Here is a 14,327-nt window from a genome sequence, read left to right on the forward strand (position 1 = left end):
TGAAGTGGGAGGGCCAATCCCATCTCCAGAATCAGTGTCCCAGTGAGCTCAAATAGCATGTGACAATTTACCAATATAACTAATACAAAACGACATTTGTTTCTCTTTAGAATTTAACTTAATGGTTTACATTGGACAGGAGAGCTGTTGAGTCCAGTGACTACTAGCAAGACTGGAAACATCTGTCCTTTTTATAATCTGCATACATTTGTCTAGGCAATTCTTTTCATCTACTGGGTCCTTTATTGGGAACAGGGTTTGACAAAAGAGAGAACATTTGATTTTAAGAGGTCACCTTATTTAATATTTCTAAGCTTTATGAAACCATTGGTACTTGGCAGTGAGCAACCATCATCAAGCAGGATTAGGTTGACAGAAGTATTCGCCTTTACCAATGCTAAACCTGAGGTCCTGGCTATACTTGATGTGACCAGAGGTATAAGAGTTTATACCCACAATCAGTTAGTTTGTATCTGTTTACAAAGCTGGCTCCCTTGTGGGCTGAAACTTAATATTCTCTTAAATGTTTCCTCTGACCCTTTTTGTAAAATTTTAAAATTGTTTATCCATATTTTACTTTTTAAACTAAGGAAAAACTGTTAACTCACATGGTGAATTCCTTTGAAGAGGGCTGTCAGTCTGGATTTGAAAAAAATTTATAATTTATTATACATAATCTTGGATTAAATGTTCATAACCTGGAGAATAAGGAATGCAGAAAACAACGGTACCTAAAGGACCGTGCAAAGAGACAATATCACAATATTCTTTCCCTTTAGTCTGTCCATGACATTATAACTAGAAAGTACCCAGGGAATGATGGGGCGGGAACAAACACAGGCATATAGCAACTGAGCATCAGAGAGGGAAATACTCTATTTCAGAGAAAAATAATCTTAGAATCACAGTGCAGAAGGAGGAGGAATTAAGACCTGTGGAGCCTGCATCTTAAGCCTCCCACCCAAGTAGGCTATCTCTTTTAACTTACCATTGTTGTAACTATGTTCTGGTAGCAGCTAGTCTCTTGTAAGGTTTGGCCTTGGAATAAAACAAATTCCCATGCGCTTCACAAGTCTAGCCATCACAGAGTATCAGCTCCCTTTGTGCCTTGAAGGCACATGGCCAGAAAAACTTTAAGTTCCCTTTAGAGACTAACAAATATACTATGCAAAACAGTAAGAATTCAAAATAGTCACTTTTAGAAATTAGCAAATATAACATATAAAAGATGTTAAAATCCAAATAATTCCTTTAAAACTATTGGGTAAAGATGTCATGAAAACAATGTTAAAACCTAAAAATAGGTTTTTTCTTTTAAATCTGTAAATATTTTAAACAATGTAAAAACTTAAAAGCCATCTTTAAAAAAAAAAAAAGGTAAATATACCATACAGGAAGTTAAAACTTAATCCCCTTTAGAGACAGGCCCAAACAATGTTAAAATCTAAACTCTGACTGTGGAGATCTGGCATTACTCCCTTAGTCTGACATAAAAATGCATTGTTCTTTATTATCCCATCAAGAAATCAAAACAAAAATAAATTGTAAGAGAATTAGGACATGTGTTTAAAGGTCTGCAGCTCGGGGAACTCCTAGATATCCCTGCTACCAGTAGGTTTTTGGGTATTGTCATTTTGAATCATGCCATGTGGTTGGATTAAGATGGCGGCAAGATCACACAGGTCATCGCCATTTTGAATATGTCACTGTCCAAGATGGCAACCAAGACATGTGACTGTCCCCATATTGATGATGTCATTAACCAAAGTGGAGACCAGGTCACATGTTTGCCTCCCTCTTGGTGAGGTCAGCAGCCATGATGGTAATCAGGCCACATGGCCATGTTAGTACAGTCCCATGATAAAACAAGCCCATCCCCCACCAGGATACAAGCCCTGTGGGATTCACATGCCTCACAGATTAAATGTGGATAGCAACCATTTTTACTTTTACAAAGCACCCCAGTTAGGTTAGACTTGATATAAAAGGAGATATATATGTCCCTGATAGTAAACCAGAGGAAATAAATCCATGTCTCTCACCAACCATTGTAGCTGTAATGCCAATCAAAGTTCTCCAGATCTCTTCATGCCTGTATACAAGCTATGCTGGAAAAGACACTCGTGAAGGCAGCAGGAGGAACAGGGCACTATGTCCAGCACATAAATCACTGGGTTGTTGCTCTGAAAGCATATGTCTCAAGCATGGCTGTGACTTTTCATGTACACTGAACTCTAAAATGCTTAAATCTAGTTAGAAAAGCAGCTGCCTCGGGACCACATGGGCTGAGCACAGCTTTCTTGGTACCCAACAGGGCCCAAGATCAAAATTTCAAGCCCCTCTGTCTGAGAAAAAGTTCAGGGGAAAAATAGCTTTTAAAATCTTGTTTCCGTTTGTCTATAGGGCAAGCTGACTTAAATTAAATGCTCCACTGAAGCCATCCCACAGCTTCAGCTGAAGTCTGAATGCCCCAAGGCAAGATTGCAAAATGGTTAAGACAGTTTACCTTAGAGCCACATTTAGTGTGTGCTTGGAAAATCCCTGTATGACCATCAAATAAACAAGTTATTAGAATTTTGGGGATCCCTCAAGTTTCTAGGGGTGTTTCCCATGTAAGAAAAGGAAAGGGGAGTGAAATGCCCAGTCCTAGAGGAATGTTGCCAAGACCCGGAGGTTACGAGCATTCCTGACTAGTCCAGGCCGTAAGCCTGACCACAAATTTCAGAAAACCGGTGACCGCCCTAGAGGCTTTTAACTGGTTGTTGTGTTACCAGGTTTTGTAGTAGAGAGAGGTGTAGTTAGGAGGTCTTTGCTGACACCTGGGTGGGCAGTCCGGGGTCCATTCAGAGGCCTAGGAACCTCCGGGTAACATGAGAGAGTGGCCCTGATCGGAAAGCTTCAGTTACTCTTTCATCTTGAACAGTCCCTCGAGAAGGTGCAAACCGAAAGTTTAAAAGGGGGAAGGAGAGAACGTCGACTTTCAGAGCAGTTAGAGCGGGATGGCCAAGGCTAAGCAGCTGATGTCCCTCTGCTGGGGAGTACTCACCCTTCCATGCATCCTGGAGAGCCTCTCTCTAGCCCCACGCTGGGCACCAGCTGTCGGCCTCCCCTCCGCCTGAACTCCTCTGCTACCGGGAGACAGTTGCACACTGGTCCCCATCGCGGAGGGTCGGGGTGAGGAGAGAGACCGATGGGGTGAGAGGGGCCTTGGGCGCTGGCGAGTACAATGGGAGAAAACACCTGGGAGGCTGTGTCAGCAGACAGCTCGTTTATTATGGCAGAAGCAGAGTTTTATATAGGAAAGTTTCACAGGCAAAGAGGCCGGGTTGGGTTTCTGGTGGGCAGGCAGGTAGGGGGAGGGAGGGAGCTTCTAAGGCTACATGGCCTTTGTCCTGTCATTGGGTCACATGATATACAAGAGACCTGGTTAGAATTAAGGGATTAGATACCTAATAGTTTCGCCTGGGGGCTGTTGGGTAAGAGACAGTGTGTTTAGAATGGAGAGGGCCTGGCTCCTGCCGTCCTCACTGGTAGGTCTCCGGTGTGGCCATGCTCTACATCCCAGGCACTCCTGACTTATCCCAACAGATGCCTGGTGATGAGTGGTGGATAGAGGGGCTGGTGGAGGGAGGGGCCTCCTGGAGTCCTTCCTACTGCAGACTCCTGGCTCTGGAGCTGCAAAATCGGGTCCTGAAGAGTTTAATAAATTCAGACATCAAAGAAAATGAAAGAATGAAAGTCAATTAAATAGAGTGTATAGTAGAAAAATATAGAAAACAAAAAGCACAAGAAAACCCAAAAGATGGCCCTTGGTCATGGGCATGATCATTCTTTAGCAGATATGTTAGAATAAAAGGGTGAAAATCCTTAAATATCAGAAATGAAGAGGGAGTTTTGTGTGGCTCCAAGGTAAATAGGTGGTAGGGAGTGCTGGTCAACCTTACAGTCAATACTACATCTGGGATACAGTGAAAAGCACCACCCAGTCTCAACTACCACAACCAATTCAGAACCAACAGATGAACACTCCATTGTCAATAAGGAGATAAAGTCAGTTCAAGGCATTTTCAGAAAGAACACTGTAGACCCAGGTAGCTCAAAGGTGAATTCTAACCCACATTTAAGGAAGAGAAAACACCAGTTGGGGATTTAGCTCAGCGGTAGCACAGGGCCCTGGGTTCAGTCCCAGCTCAAAAAAAAAAAAAAAAAAAAAAATTCTTGTAATGAAACTGCTTTTTCTGGAAGTGAAAAACCTAGTTAGCATTCATCAAATGGCATCTGTTCAGAGAGAAGGGTTTGAAGCATCAGTACCATGTTACAGAATCTGAGTGTGTAACTACATGGGGGAGCTGAGGATTGCAGCCTCAAGGGAGGGTAGCCAAGAGCAGCACGGGTGTGTCTGAGCCTTGGATGTCCGTGTTCAGAGGTTTCAGGTCAGCTGTGTACCTGTCAAGTGCCACGAGGAGGTTTTGAACAACATCAAGGATTAGAATTTCTGCAGTTATGAAGTTCTGTCAGGCGTAATCCCTACTTTCAGAATCCTTTCTCCATCGTACTGGGTAGGTAGTCTGAACAGAACTTAACAGAACAGAACAGTCTTAAGAACTTTTAAGATTTTCAGAACATATTTGAATAACACATTATAATACTTTGCAATTTTATTAAATATGTTACATCTTGGAACAGAACCATTCCATCTTTTAAAAAGGATGGAAGGACAGTGTGATGGAAACCTTCACATTCAACTCTGGTGAAAACAGCACAGGCTACACAGAGCAGTCCTCTGGCAGGCTTCTGGCTGTCAGCACTTTCCCTGGACATACCTCGGGATGGCATCCAAGGTATGCTAGCACACTGCAAAGATTCTTAGACTGGCTTGGTGCTTGGTCCAAACCAATGTCATTCTGTTAACAGAGGCAGCCCAAACCCACCTTCATATTTACAGCATCAGATAAAGAATCTTTCAAACAGGAATGACCTGTGCGGGTTACTTACTCCTGGCTGCTGGGATTTCACAGCCTCTACATCTGAGTTAAGATTTTAGGAAATTCTTAACATAAGTCTCTTTCATGCATAAAAACTTTGCCACCTTTTTCAAAGCATCCTCCTGTTACAAGTTAATTCTGAAGCCTACGGAGCAGCTGCGTACAGGTCCCACCCAAAGAACTGTTTTCAAGAATCACTATCATTAGAGATAACTGCTTCAGAGTGGCAAAGGCTACCCATTTATCCTCAGAAGACTGAGGGGACCAGAGAGGTTCCATGACATCTCCTCAAAGGAGGAAGAAGGGAACCAGCCTGTGGGATGTTTCCTCACGTGTCAAAGCCTGAGTTGGCAGTTGTTTGCTTCTGACACTTTTAAGATAATATTTGTGATGGTGAATCTTGTCAACACATGGGAAGAGGGAGCCTCAACTGAGGGATTTCCTCTGTCAGATTGGCCCACAGGCATGTTTGTGGGGCATTTTCTTGATTGCCAATTGCTGTAAGAGGGCCCAGGCTCCTATGGGCCAGCTGTCTAAGAAAGCAGCCCAGCGAGCCAGGCAAAGCGAGCTAGTAAGCAGCCTTCTTCTATGGCGCCTGCCTTGAGGTCCTGCCCTGACTTCTTTCAATAATGAATATTAACCTATAACCCAAATAAAGCCTTTCCTGTTTGTGTTACTTTTGGTCATGGTGCTTATCACAGCAACAGGAAACCAAACTAGAACAGAAGTTGGTACCAGGAGTCGGTATTGCTGTCAAGGACCTGAGTGTTTCCTGGGAGGATCGTGGAAGTGTTTGGAACTTTGGGATAGAAAAACCATTGAGTGCTCAGAGCTTAATGGACTGGTCTGTGGGAGCTTGGTAGATAAGGGTGTTGAAAGCAACACAGACAGGGGAGGCCTCGCTTATGACGGTTCAGACAGAAGTCTGAAAGGCCCTCAAAGGCTGTAAGAGTTGTTCCTGTGACGTTTTGAGTTAAGAATCTGTGGTTTCTGGTCAGCCGCTGGTGAAAAATCAGTTGTGATTGACAAGCGATCATCAGCACCACTGAAATGAAAACTTCGCTTACTGGGACAATCAGTGCTGGTTAACTGGGGCTGAAAAATCAGATTTGAGCAATAAGAGACCAGGTATCTCCTCAGGGTCAGTAGAGGCTGTGGTCCCGAGGAAACCAAAGCTTCATTTGAAGCTGGCAGCCAAATTTGGTAATGTGTAAGAGTCTCCCATCTGGTACTGGTTTTGAAGGAATGAAGGGGTTATGGAGAACAACTGAGCCTTGGTGCTGTGAGGCAGGGTCAGAGTCTCCCTGAAGAGAGGCCGAGGAGGCCACTGGTGGAGGTGCAACTTCAACTGCAATGGAAATCCAGCATATCGGAGATGCCAGGACTGTGGGACAATCACCACAGACAGCAGCAAGTGTGGCGTGAACTGACTTTAACTTATAAGAAAAGCTGTGTATGTGTTGTGGATGGCAGAGGCAGAGGGATGGGACACCCTAGCCCTTTGGGGCCCAAAAGATAAATGTGCTCTGCATGCCAGATACTTAGTTTTTACACTGTTGGATATTCATTTTGCTATAATTTGATTGTAACTGTGCCCTGGTTCTTCCCTTTTGAAATAAGAAAGTATGTGATTTAGTTTTGATTTTGCAGGAGCCCACAGTGATTTAAAGACAGCTTGAACTTCTAAAGTGCTTTTTAAAGACTGTAGGACTGTGTTTATTTATGATAGTAATGTAAGACCTTGAGGACAAGGAAAGATTGTGGCGTAACGACATATTTGTGTCAAGTTGACAAAGGGTGGGCTTGTGATGGCTGGCCTTGGTTTTCATCTTTTTAAATTATTTTTATTTTATGTGGATGAGTGTATCACCTGCATGTATCTAAGTACACCAATCTTGTACAATGCCTGTGGAGGACAGAAGAGGGTGTCAGATCTGAACTGCAGTTACAGACTGTTGTTAGCCTCCACGTGGGTGCTGGGAACCAAATTTACAAGGGCAGTCAGCACTGTTAACTGCTGATACATCTCTCCAGCCCCTGGATTGTCACCTTGACACACCTTGGGAGACAAAGCCTCAATTGAAGAATTACATCCATCAGATTGGCCTGCAATCCTGACTGTGAGGCATTTTCTTAATTGCTTATTGATGTAGGAAGGTGCAGCCTACTGTGGGTGGTGCCTTCCTGGCCAGTGAGCCTGGCCTGAATGAAAGAGATAGATGAGCGGCCAGTGGGGAGCAAAGCATCAAGCAGAGTTTCTCTGTGGTAAGTTCCTGCCGTGAGTTCCTGCCATGGCCTCTCCAGCTAAAGACAGAAACCCGAAAACCCAATAACTGTTACCTTCCCCCAAGTTTTTTTCGTAGTGTTTTATCACAGCAACAGGAACAGAAGCTAAAACAAATTTCCATCGCTATTTCATGGTCGTTGTTTCTCATGAGGAATCTGCAGTACCTGACCAGTTGTTTCTTTCACGCAATGTTTATTTTTAATCACGCCTGGGAAGTTCTTGCCCTTTGAATACACTGTTCTGAACCAACTTGTTTTTGTTTTGTTTTTTTTCTCATAGGTGTGCAGTGATATCAGTGTTTATATGTGAACTCACAGGTCCCTGAAGTTCTGTCATTTATTTCATTTTAAGTCATTCTTACCCTTTGCCGTGCAGGGTGGGTAATCTGCTTTGATCTCTCTTTAAGTTCACTGATCCTGTGACCTTCACTGCTCTGCTGGCTGAGACAATGAATTTTCAATATGGAGTATTATATTAATTTTTTACTATATTATCATTTTTATTTGATTTACATTTTTCATTGTGGGTGACAATGTTGACATTTTTATTAATTTACTTCACCTCATGGTTATACTGTGTATACTATCACAATCGGTGTTTGATGGCTGTAGTTCCTCTTTTATTTTGTTCTGATTTTCACGATTCTCTGTGGTGCAGGTTTTTATCTTGTCTGTGACATTTCTTGGTTAATGTTTTTGTTTTTGTTTTTCGACAGGATATTATTATGTGGCCCAGACTGGACTCAAACTGCTGTTTAGGTTTGTATTGACCCTGCATCTTGCTGAGTATAAAATGCAATTCCCAGACTATGCTTTTGAACACTTTGTTTCAAGGCTCTGGAACAATCTTCCACCAGATATATTGTTGTGTGTGTTTATCTTAACTGGCAGCTTCTTAGACTCCAGTCCTGTTTCCCCATTTCATGTCTGTGTGAACTTTGTAATTCCTTCAATTCTGAAAGCCTTATATTTCTCATTAGGAAAATGATAAAATAATGACAATATGTAACTTTTAGATATATTATAAATGCAGAGTGAGTTAACAATTGTGGCCTGTATGGAAAATGTATAAAATGATAATTAAAATATTAATGATAAATTTGTTTACATGGCATTTAAAAAAACAAATTAGAGATAGGCATTCATTTCCTTTTTTAAGGTTTATTTTTATTATTTTTAATTATGTGTACTTGTGTGGGGGAGGGGTATATGCACATGAGTGTAGATGCCTTTGGGGACCAGAGGCGTCAGATGCCCCTGGAGCAGGAGTTACAGGTGGCTGTGAGCCACAAGGGACCAAACTCAGGTCCTCTGTAAGAGCAGTACAGGCTCTTAACTGCTGAGCTATGACTCCAAACTCCAAGTTCAGTTATTAAGAAGAATCTATTTGTTATGTATAACTTGTTCCTTTCAGTTAAAATGTGCAACATCAGAAAGTAACTGAGAGTCTCACCTCAGTGTCACCATGGCTGTGACAGCCGTCTCATCACAACGTCAGTATCACCATGGCTGTGACAGCTGTCTCATCACGTCAGTATCACCATGGCTGTGACAGCCGTCTCATCACAATGTCAGTATCACCATGGCTGTGACAGCTGTCTCATCACAACGAGATGGACACTGGTGATCAGCTCACCCTCTCCTTCCTCCATCCCACAGGTAGACTGGGTCTTCCCCCTCAGTAAACTTAACCTGGGAAAATCCCTCACAGACATGCTCAGAAGTTTGTTTCCAAGGTAGTCAGTTCTACATGTCAAATTGGTAGTTAGTAGGAATGTAAACCATCAACACTTAGAACTTATGTCAGTGTGTACGAAGAAGTTTCTAAGATGCCTCATTATGCGGCCCAGACTACCTTTCTACTCCTGTGCTCGTAGGTTCCTCCTGCCTCAGCCTCAAGAGTAACTGGGAGTGCAGGTGCACTCCATGTCAACCCATGCAGACTGAATAGCAACATGGAATCACAACTTTCTGATAAATTGAACCTGTTGTGTTATAAGATATCCTTCTCTGTGTCTGAGATTAGCTTTGTATCAGTTTTTGGTTTTGTTTTGTTTGGTTTGGTATTTTTGAGACAAGGTCTCCCTGTAGCCCCAGCTGGCCTGGAACTCACTATGTAACCAGGCTGGCCTTGAACTCACAGAGATCGGCCTGCCTCCGCCTCCAGAGTGCTGGGATTAAAGGCATGCACCACCACACCTGGCTTGTATCAGTTTTCGTATCACTCTAGTTAAGGCCGTAGTACTCAGTTATTGAGTTAAACAAGAATCTAGATGACTGTGGAGGTACTTCGTAGCTTTGGTTAGCTTCTGCAGTCAGCAAAGTCTGTGACCACGCAGTCAAAAGGAAATGAACTGCAAATTCCTGGACAAGAACTTACATTTCGTTTTACAGACAGAATTTCTTTACTCGGGAAAACCTTAGTTTTTACTTTTAAGGCCTTTTGACAATTTGTTTAACGCTTTTAGGAACTGACACAGTTTTCCATAGTGGTTGCACCACCCACACCCACACTATTATTGCACAAGGATTCTGATTGCTCCATGTGACTGTGCCATGTTAATGAAAAATGTCACCCTTGGAGTAGCTTGACCAAGAGTGGGTCTGGTCTTGTTCTGAGTTCTCTCGGAACTTTCCTTATCCCATTCTTCCATCCAGTCCTACTCTCCTTGTAGCCAAGGGCTCGTCTCACTGCTACTCAGCCCCCTATCAAGCATGGTATGAACAATCTTTGATAACAGTTTTACAAATGAAGGTGTTTTTCTGACCCTACTGACTCAGAACAGCACACAAGCTACATGCAGATGTCATCGACCTATGCCCCCATGTTGCTTGCAATATTTATGAGGGAGACATTGTTTACAACATCATGACTGTCGTGTCATATACCTACATTGTTCTCATTCAGAGCATAGCTTAGTCACAAATAGGGAACATAGCATAAGATTAAAGTTGTGCATTCAGCTTAGCTTGTAAGAGTTAATTACATTGGGATTACAAATCATTGTAGGACTGATTACACCATTTCTCTTAGAAATGGTACACTTCTAAATGTTGTCAAAATATATGATTAACTTGGTTTACAAGATTATACGAAGTTTCAGTTTGTAAAGGCTTGTAACAAAGAGTCATTCCCATTAAAGTCCTTCCCATAGTTCTGTGTCCTGACCAACACTGTTAATTTCATCCTCCAGACTTTGGACTGCATATCCCCAGCAACCACAAAAGCTAATTCCATTAAGTTTGCCTAGGTATATTTCTTCCTGTGTATGCCTGTTTACCTACCTACCTAAATTATCTGCTATATGCAACATATCCAGTGATACTACTGGCCTCAAATTTTAACCTAATCTCATCTTCGTGTTCTTATATGAGCTGTTTCCAGAATTTGAAAGATGTTTGCCTATTGGGCATGTTTGTCTACATGATGTGTATTTTTTCCTCTTCTTATTTTTGCTTATCTGTATTTCATTTCATTTGTACATTGTAAATAGCACAGTGTGTGCTTGTGAGATGGCTCAGGGGTTAAGAGCATGTATTGCTCTTGCAGAGGATCTAAGATCAGTTTCCAGGAATCACGTAGAGCATCAGAACCATCTGTAACTGCAGCTCCAGTGAATCTAGTAGCCTCTTCTGGCCTCCATGGCCCTGTATTCATGTACAGTTACCCACACATAAATGTAATTAAAGGTAAAATAAATCTCTAAATAGTACATCATTAATTTTTTTTTTTTTTGGTCTTTTTGAGACAAGGTCTCCCTGTAGCCCAGCTGTCCTGGAACTCACTATGTAGACCAGGCTGGCCTTGAACTCACAGAGATCCACCTGCCTCTGCCTCCCAAGTGCTGGGATTAAAGGCATGCGCCACCACGCCCAGCCATACATCATTACTTTTAAGAGGACGGTTTTACTTACACTTTAAAAATTTTTTGATGTCTATATCTTTATTCTATGTGTATGAGTGTTTTTCCTGCATGCATGTAAGTGCACCCATGTGTGCATTGCTTCCAAAGACCAGAACAGGATGTCCGATCTCCCTCCCCTGGAACTGGGGTCACAGATGGTTGTTAGTTTCCATATGGGTGCTGGGAACTGAACCTGGGCCCTCTGCAGGAGCACTCTGTGCCCTTAATCACCGAGCATCTCTCTTACCCCAGTACTAGCACTTCTGAATGTTTTGTCCATACTCACAGTTTACACAGGTTGAACTATTGGCTTGCCTTTTTGCTACCCTCTCTGCTTTGAAAATCTCTTCTCCTGTATTAAAGTTTATTTACAAACAAACATTTCTCATTCCATTGGCTAAGCTTTCAAAATTATTTTTTATAATTTTTTATTTATTCTTATTTTTACCTTTCATGTATATGAGTGTATTGCCTGCATGTGTATAAGTACACTTGTGTTGTGCAGTCCCATGAAGGTCAGGAGTGGGCATCTGAACCCCTGGAACTGGAGTTAGGACAGTTCTTAGCTGCCATGTGGGTGCTGGGATCTGAACCCCGGTGCTGGGATCTGAACCCCGGTCCTGTGCAAGAGCAGCCAGTGCTCTTAACTGCTGAGTCATCTCTCCAGCCCATTTTCAAAATTCTTTTAAATTCTCATTTCTCTTCACAGAATATGTAAGAATTCTAATGCCACTTTTAGCATGCTCGCATTTATAATATATGCCTTGCTGTGATATAGTTAAATTTAATTTGCACACATGCACGTCTATCGAAGCAAAGCTGGAGGCTTCTGTTGTTCGGTCAGTTTCCATTGTTTCATAGACATTCATTTAGACACAGCGATCTTTACCTCTCTCACTATTTTTTTTTTATTTCTACTTCTGAGATTATTTTATTTCTCAACAAACGAAAATCCTTCCATGTTATTTTCAGATTGTGCATTTGCTGGCAATACATTTATGTTTGTTTGCTTGAAAGTATTTTAATTTTCTTTGTATTGTTAGGCAGTAGTTTCTTGCTTGACTCACACTGTTTCTCTCAGCACCTTTAAGGGTCAGTCCCATTGTCTGTGAGTTCATCTAGTGAGACTTTAGCTATCAGTTCTATTGCTGATCATTTAAAGGTCTTCACTTTTTCTGGGAAAAATTAAATCTGTGATTTTGCCTTTGATTTTGAGCAGTGTTATTACCATCAGCTGTAGTCTGCATTAGCCTTGTTGGAGGTGTATGTGTGGGTTTGGGACTCTGTGTCTCTCATCATTCAAAAGCCTCTGCCCCCATGAATATTGCCTCTACCATTTCTCCTCATCCAAGACTGAGATTATGTCTATGTTAGATTTCCTCAGGGTACCCACTGTCTTTTGACTCTTACTCGTTTGTGTGTGTGCATGGGTGTGTGTACATGTGGGCATGCGTGCCTGCATATGTATTCCATTATAATCATATCATCTGCAAGTTCATGCACTCTATTCTCAGTTGTACTAATTGTGTCATATTCATTTGCTTTTTATTCACATTTGCTGTGATTTATGAAGTCTTTCCCAATTTTGACATTAATTTTTAATATGTTAAAGAAACCAATTTAAAATCTGTTTATTCTTGTAGTCAGTCCCCTGTAGGCCTTTCTATACAGTCTGTGTTCTCCATGGTGCTGTATCATGTATGAGGCTGTCACTTTTTAGTATCTATTCGATCTCCATCAAGGTGGTATGAATACTTTGTGGTCTGAGATAATGTCTTCTTCATTAAAGGAAGATTTTATTGTGCTTCGTTCAAGCAACTAAAAGCACAGAAATCCCTGAATGACCAAAATTCTCTTCCAGAAACATCCTGAAATTTTCCTAATTAGCTAATCATGAAGGTCAACTTGGTCATGCAAGCAAAGTTTTCAGAAAATTCCTGACTATTTTGAATTTGAACCAAAACTGTTGTAAAACATACCTATCTAAGTATTCATGGAGAATAAGTAGCTGTTAACATTTCAATGATTTTTAATTCCTTGTGTATGTCCTAGATAATTTTAACTGAGAACTTTCCTATTTTCCAAATGATACTGTTTTATAAATGAGTATAACACAATGCTAAGGAGGCGGCAGGATGTATGTCAAGGTTTAGCTACTAAGAGGGAATAAATTTGGTTAGGCATTTCCCTGGATAATTTTTTCTACAGATCTCTTATTTTAATTAATAATTAGCTAATTACATATTGTTAGGTAGCATGATCTGACCTCAAACTCATGATTCTTTTGTCTGACACTCCAAAGGGCTGAGATTATGGGTGTATTGCCATGTCCAGCCAGATCTTTGAAAAGTCTTTGTGCCTGGTGTGGGTGCCAACTGCAATGGAACGAGCAACAGCATTTCCGTGTGTAGCTGTTGATGGAGCAATGGGAAATGAAGTGCATAGCAATCACGATAGAGGAACGTACATCCAAGTTATCAGGCGGGGAATAGTAACAAGGAAAGCAGATTCGTACAGGACGTAGCTGAAGGAGGCACTAGAACCCAGGCCGAACTCTTATTTCCAAGCTCCCTGGCCTTATGACCTGGGCAGGGGAAGAGCTGAAGAGGATGAAAGCATCTCTGTAAAAGCTTACAATGGATTCTCTCTTTTGAACTCAGGTAAAGAGCAGCTTTCAGTAAGGTATGGCTACAATTCAAGAAAAATCAAGAAATATGAAATATTTCAGAAATAATTCAGAAATATGAAAGAGGTTGAACTTAGAGGATGTGAAAAGGGTAAAGACAAAACTGAAGTGGTAAAACATGCTGTTCTTGCCGTCAAGGGTGGGATGGAGTTCCCTGAATGAGTGGGTGTAAATCAAACTGTACTAAGTCATGGCTCTTAGAAGCCAGTCCCAAGAGATGTTTCCTCATTCTGTGATTACATTCATCTGTTTTCCCATGGCCAATGTTGTGCTGACATCTTTATTTTCCAGAGGGAACAATGGGGTTCCATGTAAGCATCTCATCTTGTATCATATCTTGTAGCTATAAGCGGACTTCATGACCCCTTGTACCAAATTGATTGGACCAAATTCAATTGGTTCTAAATGACTCAGCCTCATGGATCATTTGTTTGTAAAAAACTTTATCGTTGTGTTCTCTTTGCT

This window comes from Nannospalax galili, unplaced genomic scaffold, assembly GCF_000622305.1.
Source record: "Nannospalax galili isolate Female #2095 unplaced genomic scaffold, S.galili_v1.0 scaffold1871, whole genome shotgun sequence".
NCBI classification, from domain to species: Eukaryota; Metazoa; Chordata; class Mammalia; order Rodentia; family Spalacidae; genus Nannospalax; species Nannospalax galili.